This window comes from Castanea sativa, chromosome 9, assembly GCF_040712315.1.
Source record: "Castanea sativa cultivar Marrone di Chiusa Pesio chromosome 9, ASM4071231v1".
NCBI lineage: Eukaryota > Viridiplantae > Streptophyta > Magnoliopsida > Fagales > Fagaceae > Castanea > Castanea sativa.
This window is the reverse complement of record NC_134021.1, coordinates 20,651,639-20,663,736: the sequence shown is the minus strand read 5'-3', so window position 1 is coordinate 20,663,736 and position 12,098 is coordinate 20,651,639.

Here is a 12,098-nt window from a genome sequence, read left to right as displayed (position 1 = left end):
AGTAGCCCTTTGATGTAGTTTTTAAACTCAACTTTTATTATATAGTATATGATTAAGTCATCGTAATTTGAAACTAGTTAATATCGAAATAAGGATAATAAGTAATAACATGTTTTTCATCTCATTTTGGGTGTATAAATTTTGATGGGCCTTAAGGGTGTGTTTGTTTGGAGGTGAAATAAGAGAAATTATAAGGTCCTCATGGTGGACAAGTGATGTGGTTCACTGTTCCAGTAAAAGACTTTCACTTGTTTAAAATTGTGGAGTTTTAAATAAAAACTGAATACTGACTTAGCAAATTTAAATATGTGAGAGTTTTTTACTGGAATGGTGGACAAATGACGTGGTCTACCATGAGGACCATATAATTTCTCGTGAAATAGGATGGATGAAAAACTTTGGAGAGAAAATGAGAAATAAAACTTTTTCGAAGTGTGTTTGGTTAGATAGGGAGGAAAGAAAATAAATGGTAGGGCGTAGGTGTTTCCTTCCCAGGCCTACCAAAAAGTTCTCTCTCCAAAATTAAGAAAAAATTGAAGGAAGAAAATGAGGTTGTTTAATGGACCAAAATACCCATGTGTACTTGCAGTACATCTTCCCTTGACATTTCTTTTCCATCCTCCCACATTGCCTTTTTTTTTTTATTATTGTTATTTTTATTTTTGCGTTGCTTTTTTTTTTTTTGGGTTATTTGTTGTTTTTTTAATTTTAATTGGGCATCATTTTTAACCAGGGTTAAAGGAATCTTCTATTTTTTTTCTTTTTTCTATCCAACCAATCAAACAAATCCTAAGTTTGCAACAAAGCAGTGGGGGATCATTGTAGAATTGTGGTGGTGGGAAGCTACAGATTCCGTTGAAACTTTTGATGGGGAATTGATTTCAGATTTGTTGACGTGAGGAATATGAATACCCATTTTACGCGTTAAGACTTAAGAGTATACAAGTAAACAATGTTAAGGTTTCTTGCCACCTGTGGTCAACTCATTTAGCAAGTCAAGGGGGGAGATTACTTAAAGCCCTGGGAAGCCTATGTGCCCAAAGGCATCGACATAATTTCAATTTCTGGGAACCATAGTATGTTTTTCATTTTTGTTTAGTTTATTCAGGTCAGATCATAATCAATGTTTTCTTTTTTGGTGATCTTGGTATGATTCCGCTAATAAAAGTAACCTTTTTTTCTTTTTCATTTTGCAATAGATTTTTTTTTTTTTTTTTCTACGCGGTTTAACATGCCACCAATGTGCCGACTTGCACTGTTAAAGATAAAAAGTGGCTAGTACAGTACCAACCCAACCAACCACCCAACCACAATCGCACTTCATGATGGATGATGCTCTACCTCAACTAAACAATTGCTTCCTCTGCTTAATAGTGATTACTTTTAAAAATAAAAAAAAACTCTTTTACATTTTAAATCTTTTGGCAATGCTTATTCTGATTACCTTACCTTGCCTTCCCAGTCCAAGCAACAAAAGCACAAACACAAAATTCTTTCACTTTTTCTTTACTCTACCCTCTTTTTCTTTCATCTTACTCCGTTCCAAATATATCATTATAGAATTTTGTGGTGATAGAATCACAACCACAATTGCACAGTTAGTGTCGAGCGTCTAAGCTTCAAATCTAACCGAGACTTATTCATAAATAAAAATAAAAAATCCAACTGAGATGTCAGATATTATGGTAGCAAAATATTAAATATCTCCTCCATATGTTGTATTTTTCGGGTGGAGCAATCATTTCTCCAGGTGTCCCATATTCACATTTTGGCCTGTTGCTACAGCTTCATATGGTTAAGATATAATTTTAGGTCAACAGATCAATTAAAAAAAAATCAGCAAAAAAGAATTTCAAGAAATATTTTATCATAATTTGATGACATGTACGACTGTAATTGATAAACTATCACTATTTTTTCCCATAATTCATAATCGCACATATAAGATTGTGACAAAAATTATTACACAAAAGTTGTATCTATGGACTTTCTCTTTTATTTATTTGTTTATTTTTTTAAAATTGACTTTCTCTTAATTTATCTTTCGTATATAGTCTATAAATTGATGGGTACAAAGTTCAAATACGTGAAGCAATTAATAAAATCAAATGGAAACTTTTTGGAACATATCTTTGATGTAATCGACCCATTTTAATTGGAAAGCCTCGTGCTTCATCTGATTACATTTGCATGTGGTTCATGTTACGCATAAGGAGCATCTGGCCCTCGCATAAAATAAAGAGAGCATTACAAACGAAAAAAAAAAAAAAAAAAATACAAATTACAAAAAGTTCCCAATTGAGGTATTCTTTTTTATTATATTACAGTATTTATTTAGCGTCCACAGTTAACACCGTAATAATATTATTATTATATATGGTTGTAATGAACGTGACTCATAATATAAGACCCCCACATAATACATAAATTTTGTGTGGCATTCAAAGATTAAGAGTTATCATATCTACTAAATTCACAGGCTGGCCCATGTTAATTAGGCCTCTTTCAAGCTCAACACATGTGCTCCGCTAATCATATTTCTCTCTAGTTTTATAGCATCATTCATTTCTCTCCCTCTAAAAGAGCCAATAGATAACCATTTATTCCACACTAGCTGTTTTAGCACTGAGATGATTGGCATCAAACTAGTTTTTGCCTTAAGACAATGAGAGGAAAAAGGAAAAGTACTTCACAACAAGAACAAGTGGCGGAGCAAAAGGCAGGTGAAGAACTGAAGATGGAGAATTATATGAACTGGGCACAAGCTTTAGCCTCAGCATGGGGCTTCATGTTGCTACTGGGTCTCATGTGTTGTTGCCTCAGCATCAAACCTCGACAACAAGGCGATACCAGCAGTGGCAATGGAAGTTGCTCTTGTGATGGTGGAGTTTGATTAAAGATTTGATTTTTCATATACTTTTTTGGCTAGCTAGGAACCTAGCCTGTTTGATTAATGCTGTATAGAACATTATTATTAGTTTTAGTGTGTATTTTTTTAAAGACAAGCAGCATATACCATAGGATTTTTCAATGTTAATTTCTTGTAGTTAGTGGGATTTTATATGATTGTTTATATGTTTCATTAATCGTTCTTCTCCCTGATAATTTATACATTTTTTTTCTTAAACTTGTGCCTCTAAATCTGATGGAGTCTGTGCAGTAACATTAAGGAAATTAACTTTCTGTTGCTAAGTTGAGGAGAGACTATTTGATTTCTTGCTCTTGAGATCCATGAAGTTGGAGAAAATTCCTAATACAATTGTTGTGTGTGTGTGTATGGCTTCAGTTATTGTGCTGACATTCGGATATTCATGATTTTTTTCTTTGGTAAGAAACGGTCCGTGTGAGTTCCGGAAAATTATTCCCCACTCTTCTTTGAAATATTCCGAAAAAACAATGAAACCAGACAACATTAGAGCATTCACGTTATTCTATCACATCTTATTTTACCGTCTCAAAAAACTACATTATCAATTATACTATACCATTTTACAATACTCTCAGTATTTCAACTTCTATTTTACAATATAACACATTAAAATAATATTTTTACACAATAAAATAATATATCCCAAAACCTAAATAAAAATAAAAACAAAAACCCAAAAACCTCATAGAGAGGAATTGAATAAAATATTAAATTTTTTTTTTAATTGAGCTACAGTGCAATCCTACCTTTAGAATTGCACTGTAGCACTATTGCAAATTTTTTTGCAATAATTTATTTTTACAAGTCTAGATGAAGCTTGATTTTTGTGTAAAAATGGTAAAATTTGTCAATATATGACATATAGCTGTGCCGATGCAAATGCTCTTACAATACAAATCTTCTTTTTATATTTTTATTTTTAGTAGAGCAGTCATAGTTACGCATGCACATCAGCTGGAAAAAACAATTATGAGCTAACAATGGTAATTTATTACGTAGTACAAATATTTTCTTCAAATTAAGAGGAATTTTCTCTGATTAATTATGTGAAGATTTATAAAATTATTTACATGTATTATTTAAAAGTTAGTTTAACTAGTAAAGTTTTTTTTTTTTTTTTTTTTTTTTTTTTTTTTTGTAATTGAATAAAAAATTTGGAGTTTGGTTCTAGCTTAAAAAAAAATTAAAAATAAAAAAAGTCATGTGACTCATTAAATAGATTTTTAACTAAAAATACATGTGAATAATTTTATTAGTTAGTAATGGATTGGACAAATTTTCTTTAAACCAGTTTATTGGAGGTAAATTTTTTCCTATTGCATGCGTTTTTTTTTTTTTTTCCTTAAAAAATAACTAAAATTAATTGAATTATGACAAATTTTCTATCAATTGCGAACTTCTGCATTCATCTAAAATTTATTAGCTTTAACAAAAAATGTAATGATTGAGGATTATATTAAACAAAGTTATTAGTACCATTTTACATCCAAAGGGTTATTAGTTCAATTATTATTTTTCACTTTCTTATTAAAAAGAAATTATTAATTCATTTTTCTTCTCTCTATGTTAGAGCTACTCATTCACTTATAAATAAAACTTACTTATCCAAAATAAAAAAATTCATTAGTACTTAAAAAATTATAAATCAATGTAGAAATATGTTATTCAACTTGTATATGAAAAATAAAAAAGTTGACGAATATTTTAAAGGTATTAATTTAAAAAATATTTTAAAAAAACTTCCTTAAAAATATCGGTTAACAGATCCATACAAGTTACATAAAACCAAAACAAATATTGACTATCACAGCTGTTCCCCATTTATGTCTACAAGTAGGACAAAAACACTTGTAACTTTATTTTTAGATAAGAATTAAGAAAAGTTGTTTCCCAATCTATGTCTTTACTTCGTAACCACAATTTCTTTATAGTCTTCATTTCACCAACAAAGCTTATGGAACCATCATTCTATGTCTTTACTTCAAAATCACTTGAATCTCAATCATAACTACTTAAATGACATATGCCACAATACCCTAAAAGGCCTAGACACGTTGCAATTATGGTAGAAGTACAAACTCTTTACAAAAAACTTTACATACGTGGTGAGTAATTACTGGTAAATGAAAAAGTGATGTTAGTGGTGAGTCTAGGTGAAAACTAGTTCGTGTCTGTAACTAGATGAAAACTAGTGGTGAGTCTTGATGATGCGAAAAAAATCAGTAGGCTGAATGCTTCGAACTTGAAAGGACTACTTGCTCTCTCAATGGCCTGAAAAAGAAAGAAGAGTGATTAAAGGTGACCGGGGTCGCCGGCCAGGAACCCTCCAATAACAAAGTTAGTTTTCTCTCTATATTTTTGGAGTTCCAACTTTTTGAGAGAAGAAAAATCTACCTTTGTTTGGTCTGAATGGACGTTTATATTGTTAGAGATATTAAGTTTATTATGTATTAATGTACGTAAGAGCCCAAAAATAACTACCCAGGAAGTCCAATAATATTGTAAGGTTAAACTTAGCTCTCAACTGATAAAGTCCTTAATAGTTGAATAAAAGATTTGAGGTTCAATCCTTGCTTACACCACAAACTGATTAGTATCTTAATTTAACAATAAAAAATTATTATCAAGAACAGATGTTATAAGTTAAAACTTTATATATATATATATATATATATATATAGACACACATACACGCATTAATAGGGTTCTCTTTAATGTGCAAATCGAGCATAGTAAAAATGTGGTGGTTAAGGGTTTCCTTATCAGTTATAATTTATAAAACCTTTTTTTTTTTTTTTAAATCAATGAAAATAAAGCATCTCCATTGTATGAATTTTATAGCCATGTGAAATTCACAAGATATGATCCGAAAGGTGATACATATATGATATGTGATTGAAATGCATGAGACAGAGATACATTCCTCATCCAAGCCCACTCTATCAATAACTCCCTATCTCAAGTGGACTGGATTATCATAACTATAATCATTGACAATCGAGTCTCTCTACTTTTATACCCTGGGCCACCATTTTTATTCGAAGAAAGTGTTACCTGCCCGGGGCCTATTAAGTTGGACCTTCTTCTTGGGTCTATCAATGTGGGCTCCATTCATTTCTCACTGCTGATTCGTTTCATATTAGGATTGTTTGAACTTTGAACAAAGGAAAAAATGTGGAAAGAAGAAAATTAAAGTTTGAAAGAGTCGGTGGCCGCAGAGGACCGGGCTCTGGGTCCCTAACATATTTTCTTAGAAAGCACGCAGAGGAAGAAACTTCAATTTTGTACGTGTATTGAATCGAAAAGTCCAAACTCTTACAATTTAATGTTCAAACCGTTGCTGGGTGTAAGTTTCTAACAAGACGACAACTTACATCTTAGGCTTGTATATATATATATATATGTATGAACTAAGATAGCCATAGAGGAATACGCAGAAATACATATTCGTCATATAGTAGTCTTTTGGCAAAAATTTCATAGTCGAAGAAATTAAGGAAGTCTCTCTCCGTACCGATTACATTTGCACCAATGGGGTGTTTTTGCATACAAGGGAGCAAAAAGAAAGAAAATAAAAATAAAAAAAATGCTTCCCCCGCGGCTTATTCAGGTAAAGCTCCTAAACGCAAAGGTGGCAGAAACGATGGTGGCATGGTTTTTATGAGTACTGCTGCTTATGAAAACACCTCCACTGTTCACAGTGGTGGAGGTGGAGGTTGTGGTGGGGGTGGTGGAGGTTGCGGTGGCGGTGGCGGTGGTGGAGGTTGCGGTGGCGGTGGCGGTGGTGGGTGAAGCTGAGGGGTGGTGGCTTTGCTTGGGGTTTGTGGTGGTGGACTACTATACTGGTGCTGGCTTTCAAGTTCTTTTTTTTTTTGAGATAAACTGGCTTTCGAGTTTGTTAAGCATGGAATTGTAGTTTTGTTATTCGTTCATTAATTATTTGTTGGGTTTTACGTGAAGTTAATTACATTGTAATAAATATATAGAGGGCGTTTGGATAGCCCGTCCACGTCCAAGTTGTGCGTTTCAGCGTTTTCAAATTTTTTTTTTTTTAAGCCGTAGTTGTTGACTAATTCCTCATGAACAGTGCATCTGTGCACTGTTCATGGACCCACAAATTTCACTTTTCAACAATTTTTTCATTAAAAATAGGTCCCATGGCACTATTCACACGTTTAAAAATTATTTTGCTACAGTGTTTTCAGTTTTCAGCAATAAGTTCTATCCAAACAGACCCATATAAGAGGTTACATGTGAACTTTTTTTATTCCCGCCTTTTTTGCTTAGTCATGACTCATGATTCACGAGGATGTAGAACAAATGTGTATTTTTATATTCTAATTTTATGTTTACAAAAAAAAAAAAATTATATTCTAAATTTATTTAATTCAATGAATAAAGTTGTGGTGGACCTTTTTGTATTTCTGGGCTAGATTGCTTCTTGTCACGTTGTGGCCCAATGGTTCTAGGTTAGGAGAGTCAGGACTGACTCTATTGAAACTCACTTCAAGCCAGTTTGTGCGCAAGCTAGAACCCATTTTTGGGCGAGATCTTGGTCACATGGTCACAACAGAGAATGCTATTACAAAAATGTTATGGCAGAAGACACATAATATAACAAGATAAGAAAAACATGTTTGCTGTCAACAAAAGATAATATTTAAACTACTTTCTTAATAAGAAAACACGATTATATGAATATAGTAGGAATAAGTTAGCAACAATAGATAAAAAGAAAATAGGGAAAATTATACTTTACTACCCGAAACTATACATTAGATTACACTTTGCACCCTAAACTATTCGAATGCACACTTTGCACCCTAAACTATGACCCTCATTACACTTTGCACCCCAATGTTAGTTTTACTGTTAAATTAGACATAAATTAACAACACATGACCTGCACATAATTTTTACTTAGGTGGCACACTATCTAAAGACCAAAACACCATTTTCAAAAACAATTAAAAACAAAAGTTTATTTTTTTTCCCAACTCTTTATCTCTCTCACGTGTGTCGAACAGTCAAAGTCAACTATTTCACTTTCCCCAAATGTAAGTCTGTTATCCTAAATCCCCCAATCAAAAATATCTTCGGCTTCGCCACTGCGACACCACTGCTCTCCACCACCTCGACGAAAGCCCTAAACTGTAGCTTCTTCAATCACTCTTTTACTTTTCACAAAAGAAACTGTAAATTCCAAATTGAAACCCAAAAAGATCCAACAATTTTTATCCCCAACTCAGTCTTCGTGTCTTTTGGGCAAGAACAAGTGTTCTCTTAGGTCTTACTCATTACATGTGTGTCTTGGGTAATGGTTGATGTATGATGTTATTTATAATGGTTGGGATTTTTAATGGGTCCGGCTGGGCATATTATTGACGAAAGGTGGGTTAGGACTAGTAGGTAGAGCTTTATTGTTTTGTAACTTTTTGGAATTGTTAATTATGACTAGGTTTTTGTTTTTACAAGAGAAACAATGATTGTTTGTGGAATATTGTATAGAATAGCATTTTTTGTTTCAATTGTTGTATTGAATGTTTTTTCTTCAAATGGTCCCCAAATTCTTGGGCTAGAGGTGCAAGAACTGCTGAGATTCTTAGGCTGGAGGTGCAAGAATTGCTATAAATTCTTGGGCAGAAGGCGCAAGAACTCCAAAGTATTGCTGTAAGAACTTCAACGAGTGCAACAACATATGGTGGTGGTGATAACAGTCAATGTGTGGTGGTGCGAACTTTGGAAAAAGCCATTCAAAGGTTCAGTCCAATAAGAAGAAAAATCCTTGGGAGAGAGTTGTGTCTGTACCTGTATGCACGCGAGAGAGATAATGGTCTGAAAAAAAAAAGTTTTTAATTGATGGTGAAAAGGGTGTTTTGGTCTTTAAACATTGTGTCACTTAAGCAAAAATCATGTGCAAGTCATGTGCTGTTAATTTCTGTTTAACTTAACAGTAAAACTAATGTCAGGGTGCAAAGTGTAACAAGGTTCATAGTTTAGGGTGCAAAGCATGCATTTGAATAGTTTATGGTGCAAAGTGTAATTAGGTGTATAGTTTAGGGTGAAAAAGTGTAATTTCCCCGAGAAAATAATAATATTAATGCTTAACCAATCGCAATAAAAGAGAGGAAGGGGATTATTCTGCTATGCTTGGTTCCTTAGTAGATTTAAATCCAAGAAGGGAACCAGTCTCCAACGTGCTCCATTTTCATGTGAGTCCATAGCTTGTCTGCTGTTCATGCATTTTTTATTGCCTACTAGTTTGTCTGGTCTTTGCTGCAGTCTTACTACTCATTTTTTAACCCTTTGTGGTGTGGATGTGTCACTAGGTCTTCGTTCTTTGTATCTCGGTTCCTTCCTGGGCTAGGTTTTGCTTGCACATGGGCCCTTCCTTCTTCAATCCAGCCCTTGTCTTCTCTTACTTTTAGTTTGTGGGTCGGCTGACACTTTTGCTACCCCGTTCCATAGCTTTTGCCATGTTATCACTCAACTTATGCTTGCTGGGCCTCCTTTGGGCCTGCCATATACTTTTCCTTTACTCAGTTCATGTTGCCCAGTGCTTCTGCTGGGTTAATTCTCACATTATCTTGGGCTTTCTTGGCCCATTTTAGTCCTTTGGGCATCCTCAGCCCGCTTCATTCTTTTGGGCATCCTTGGCCCGCTCCAATCCTATATTCCCATGGGCTTTTGCTAAATCTTTCAGGCTTCCCCGGTCCAATTACCATATCTTTTACTTCTGGGGCTTGTTGGTCTTTGCACCAACCCCATTTACTAATTCCTTTCTTTGGGCTCCTTTAGCCTATTTTTTCTTGCTTTTCATTTCTTATGATTCCCATGGGCTTACTACTTCCTTCTTTGAGCTCCCTTAGGCCCATTTGCTTTCTTTGTGGCATTTTTGCGCAAATCCCAAAATATACTTCCCCTTCTCCCCATAGCCAGACCATACTCTCTCTTACCTCTGACCTATGGCCCATCGCACCTGTAGTGGCTATGTACAAGTGGGTGGTGCTTGAGCCTTGTGTGTGCTCCACTTTCATGTAAGTCCATGGCTTGTCTGCTATTCACGCCTTTGCCATTTCTTGCGGGTATGTTTGGTCTTTGCTGTAGTCCTGCTACTCATTTTTTAACCCTTTGTGGCGTGGATGAGTCATTGGGTCTTCGTTCTTTGTATCTCGCTCCCTCCCTGGGTTGGGTTTTGCTTGGGCATAGGCCCTTCCTTCTTCAATCCAGCCCTTGCCTTCTCTTACTTTTAGTTTGTGGGTCGGTTGACACTTTTGCCATGCCGTTCCATTACTTTTGCCATGTTATCACTCAACTTATGCTTGCTGGGCTTCCTTTGGGCCTACCATATACTTTTCATTTACTCAGTTCACGTTGCCTAGTACTTCTGTTGGGTTAATTCTCACACTATCTTGGGCTTTTTTGGCCCATTTTATTCTTGTAAGCATCCTCAGCTCGCTTCATCCCTTTGGGCATCCTCAGCCTATTCCAATCCTATATTCCCATGAGTTTTTGCTAAATCTTTCGGGCTTCCTCGGCCTAATTACCATATATTTTACTTCTGGGGTTTGTTGGCCTTTGCACCAATCCCATTTACTAATTCCTTTCTTTGAGCTCCTTCAACCCATTTTTGCTTGCTTTTCAATCCTTATGATTGCCATGGGCTTACTACTTCCTTCTCTAGGCTCCCTTGGACTCATTTGCTTTCTTTGTGACATTTTTTACTACTTTCTAGGCCTGTGGACCATTATTCCTGCCATTCGGGCTTAATGGTTTTCTTTACTTTGCTAGCTCTTCTTCCTTTACTCTTTTCATATTGTTGGTCTTCTTCTTGTTATTGGGCTTTTTTGCCAAAGAGAGGATCAACAAAAGTCTCAGTTGGATTTGAGCTTATTAAGAAAGTGTGTTCACACTTCACACCATTTTTTATTTTGGTTATTTTATCCCCAAGGCTAAGGCTAAAGGCCAAGACTACCGGTACTTCTCTTAATATATGAGAAAAAAATATGTTGGTTTGAAAGTTTTGTGTTAATAACACAATTAAATCTTACAACATTTTTATAATATTTTTATTTTGAATTGTAATGGATCTTGGTATTATTTTTATTTATTTATTTTATTTCATTTTGATTTATAATTGTTAGCATCTCAACTTATTGCGAAAATAATATAAAATTTTGTCGTGCCCATAAAACTACTCTAGGTGATACAGGAGATTCCCTTCTCAAATCACAGGAAACTATGTCTATTTTATTCCCAATGCTTATCCATAGTTAGGGGTGGTAATTTTTATCCATATCCATAAATCCATCCATTACCCATCTAATTTGGATAAGTCTTAACCTAACCCATTTGATTATTTGGATTAATGGGCAAAGACTCATTAGGTTATTTAATTTTATGGGTCTTAATGGATAAACCCACTAATTCCCAGTAAAACCCATCTAAAATTTTAATAAACAACATATAATCTAAATTTCTAGAAAATGACTAAAATGCCCCCAAAACTTAAAAAATAACCAAAATACCCATGAAACCTAAAAATGACCAAAATACCCTTGAAACCTAAAAATTACCAAAATACCTCTAAAACATAAAAAAACGACCAAAATACTCCTGAAATCTAAAAATTACCAAAATACCCCCTAAACCTAAAAAATGACCGAAATACCCATGAAACTTATAAAATTACCAAAATATCGCCAAAACCTAAAAATTACCAAAATACCCCCTAAACCTAAAAAAATGACAGAAATACCTCTGAAACCTATAAAATGACCAAAATACCCCAAAAACCTAAAAATGACCAAATACCCCCTAAACAAAAAAAAAAATGACCGAAATACTCCCGAAACTTATAAAATGAGAAAAATACTCCCAAAGCCTAAAAATTATTAAAATGCCCCTTAAACTTAAAAGATGACTGAAATACCTCCAAAACCTATAAAATGAGCAAAAGCATAAAAATTTCCAAAATGCCCCTTAAACAGAAAAAATCACCAAAATACCTCCAAAACCTATAAAATGACTAAAATACCTCCGAAACCTAAAAATTACCAAAATACCCCATAAACCTAAAAAATGACTGAAATACCCCCAAAACCTAAAAGTTACCAAAATACCTCTGAAACCTAGAAATTTAACGAAATAGCCCAAAAATATAAAAATT